Source organism: Saccopteryx leptura, chromosome 7, assembly GCF_036850995.1.
Source record: "Saccopteryx leptura isolate mSacLep1 chromosome 7, mSacLep1_pri_phased_curated, whole genome shotgun sequence".
Taxonomy (NCBI): domain Eukaryota; kingdom Metazoa; phylum Chordata; class Mammalia; order Chiroptera; family Emballonuridae; genus Saccopteryx; species Saccopteryx leptura.
In genome coordinates, this window is record NC_089509.1 from 55,454,830 (window position 1) to 55,458,444 (window position 3,615).

At 43.2% G+C, this 3,615-nt stretch overlaps 1 pseudogene; it reads right to left on the reverse strand.

Moving 5' to 3' along the window:
• Window positions 1-320: 320 nt before the first annotated feature.
• Window positions 321-2,647, reverse strand: LOC136378995 (interferon-induced protein with tetratricopeptide repeats 1-like; annotated as a pseudogene).
• Window positions 2,648-3,615: the final 968 nt, after the last annotated feature.

Genomic DNA, 3,615 nt, shown 5'->3' on the forward strand with positions numbered 1-3,615 from the left:
ACCCATCACCCAAAGTCAAATCATTTTCTGTCACCATGTATTTGTCCCTCTTTACTTTCTTCTCCCCATGCCCTTCCTCCACTAGCCCCTGCCCCAGTAACCACTTCACTTTTATCTATGTCCATAAGGACATATATATATTTTTTGTTTTACTAATTTCTGAATGCAACTAATATTTTACCAGGTTTGAGTAATTGATCAAAAATTGCATCATTATAGTGAATTACATTATATGTTTCTGAAAGAAACAAGCAGAAATAATGATTAGTGCAGGTTAACCTAAAATCAAGTGAAATGTGACAGTGGTCCATACACAGCACCTAAGGACCATGTCCCACAGAGTTCCCAAAGTGAGCAGCCAGCCTCAGGAGCTGCTCTTAGTAGTTTAGGGTTTGATTCATTTCTCCTCTCAATTTGTACATGAACTCAAGGATGCTCAAGCTTTCTATGTCTAATTCATTTCTCTGAGGTTTCTTTAAAGTCTGTTTCTCCAAAGAAATGACACTTTTATACTTTACAAATGATGCCTCTTATATTTTTGGATAGAATGGATAACTGCATTGACTTCAGATTTCCTTTGCAATGCCTGATATCAGCCATAGCATAAATATTTCTCTTGCAGGTTTTCTTCTTCAAGTGATTTTATTTTTTTTGTTGTTGTTTTTTTTTGTTTTTTGTTTTTTGCATTTTTCCGAAGCTGGAAACCGGGAGGCAGTCAGATAGACTCCCACATGCGCCCGACCGGGATCCACCCGGCATGCCCACCAGGGAGCAATGCTCTGCCCATCTGGGGCATCGCTCTGTTGCATCCAGAGCCATTCTAGCACCTGAGGCAGAGGCCACAGAGCCATCCTCAGCGCCCAGGCCATCTTTGCTCCAATGGAGCCTCAACTGCGGGAGGGGAAGAGAGAGACAGAGAGGAAGGAGAGGGGGAGGGGTGGAGAAGCAGATGGGCGCTTCTCCTGTGTGCCCTGGCTGGGAATCAAACCTGGGACTCCTGCACGCCAGGCCAACGCTCTACCACTGAGCCAACCTGCCAGGGCTTCAAGTGATTTTATGCATAACACTGTTTCATACGCGTTTTCAGCCTTTCTATAGGTCCCACTTCTGTGTACACTATCTGAAAGGAGTATATAAGCAATGTCAAATGTTCCAGAGAAAATTCAAAATGAGATGTGACTAATTTTGTCATTCTGTCAGCATTTTCTCTATCCTGTCCACTGCCAGTTTGTAGCTTTCTGTATTTGAAAAACTTGTGATTTATTGCAAAGCCCTATCTGGTGATGCAGGAAGGCAGAGGAGGGTGAAGAGCACTTTTAAGAGCTGAAGAGCTTTATCCAAAAACTTTTCTTTAGTAAAAACTTGACCACATATTGAAAGACAGAGGTCTATCCTAGCTCAGTTGGTTACAGTGTCATCTGATACACTAAGGTTGTGGGTTCAATCCTTGGTCAGGGCACAAACAAAAATCAACAAATAAATGCATAAATAAGTGAAAAACAAATTGATGTTTCTCTCTCTCTCTACCTCTCCCTTTCTATCTCTCTCCCCCTTTCTCTCTCTTTAAAATCAAATAAATTTAAAAAGAAAGAAAGGAAGACCCAGATCTGTTAGGACTTGTTCAGTGCTTCTTCAATGTACTTTCCTCCTTCAGCTTGTCCTACATCCTGAAGCCAGGGTGAAGAGAACCTTAATATATGCATCTTCTGGATCTAGCCTGATGGCCTTTTTTAGGAGGTGCAGAGAAAATCTCTCACTAATCTGTGATGCCTTGCTACAGCTGTTCAGACCATAGGTGATGATTGCATACCCAGTGCTAACTTCAGGGTTTTCAAGGTTCACTTCCAGAGCCCTGGTCTGCTCATAATTCTTTCCTTCACATTTCAACAAGGCCCACCATTCTTCCTCATGGTCTACCTCAGGACACTCCATTCTATAACAGGAAGGGCTGGCAAATCTCCTGCAAGCCTGACCAGGTGGTGGTGCAGTGGATAGAGCATTGGACTGGGATGCGGAGGACCCAGGTTCGAGACCCCAAGGTCACCAGCTTGAGTGTGGGTTCATCAGGTTTGAGCAAAGCTCACAAGCTTGGACCCAAGGTCGCTGGCTTGAGCAAGGGGTTACTCGGTCTGCTGAAGGCCCGTGGTCAAGGCACATATGAGAAAGCAATCAATGAACAACTAAGGTGTCACAATGAAAAACTGATGATTAATGCTTCTCTTCTCTCTTCATTCCTGTGTGTCCCTATCTGTCCCTCTCTCTGACTCTCTGTCTCTGTAAATAAATAAATAAATAAATAAATAAATAAATAAATAAATATCTCCTGCAAGTGTTCTCCACCTTCTCCAAGTAAATTTGGGCTTCTGCCAGCCTGCCCAGTTGGTAAAACAGCCAGCCAAATTTGCCCCAGATAACCAGCCTCTTCGAGTCTGATTGGTTGACATGTTCTCCTTGGATCAGTTCTTCAGCTTCCTTCAAACTCTCCAGGGCTTCCTCATTCCGGTCCTTCAGGTATTTCAGATAGGCCAGTAGGTTGTGATTTTCACATTGCATTTGATATCTAGAAACTCAGTCTCATCAAAGACCCTGTTTTCTAATTCAGACATTTCAGTGTCATCAATTAGCAAAATGTAAAGTGACATCTTACCTGCTCCCTTTGGCCTGATCTTCATCAGCATCCTTACTCACGGTTACTGTGACTTAGGTAGCATTTCTGCGGTGTTTTGTTTAGCTGGATAGCTCCTCTGAGACCTGGCCAGCCAGGAGGCCCTTCTATATGCTTTAATAGCTCTCTTTATTTCGCTTAGCCCAACTCCTGTCACACACTGTCTTCCCAGGGCTTCCACAAAGCTTCTCCCTCTACTGCCAGAATAATTTTGGGGAGTCATGCTGACCATTTCAATCACTTGGTCGTAACACTCCAATAGTTTTTCTATTATTCCTGGAATAAAATTTAAAAGTTTTAGTGTGGTCTGTGAGCTCTTGCATCATTTGGCTCCTGGCCATCTTTTGAACCTCATATGACAGTCTAGCCATGACTGTTTTCCAGTTAGTTCCTCAAACGTACTATCTATTTTTCCAGCTTTGAGGATGAGATTAAAAGAGAGATAAGCAAAGGTCCGTGGAGCTGCCTGAATTCCTAACCATGCTGTAAGTCTAGATCCTAACCTAGTATATCTTACCATTAATCTTCCTTTTGCTTGAGCAAGCGTGTGTGGATCTCTGACCTTTGAAAAACAGAGCCAGACTGAAACCATCAAAAAAGTGCCAAAAAACGTCAGGTATCTCACTGACCAGACAGCGCTAGTATGCTTCTGATGTGATAACAACTGCAATCCTCAAGGGACAAACATTGTATTTATGATCTACCTCTCCACCCCCCCCCTTTTTAAAACAACTTTTGACTCACCAGCCTCGTGACCAGGTAGGTCCTGAGCCATACTTCAGCTGCCTGTTCCTGGTGTGTGGCCAGGGCCAAGAGAGCCACAGCAAGAACTAAAGGGACAGTCTGTGTAGCAGCCATGTTTTCCAAAGCAAAAATGGAAACACCAGGCATAATATGATAAGGGAATTCTACTGATGTGCAAATATAGTCATGAAAAGTCTTAGCAGAGG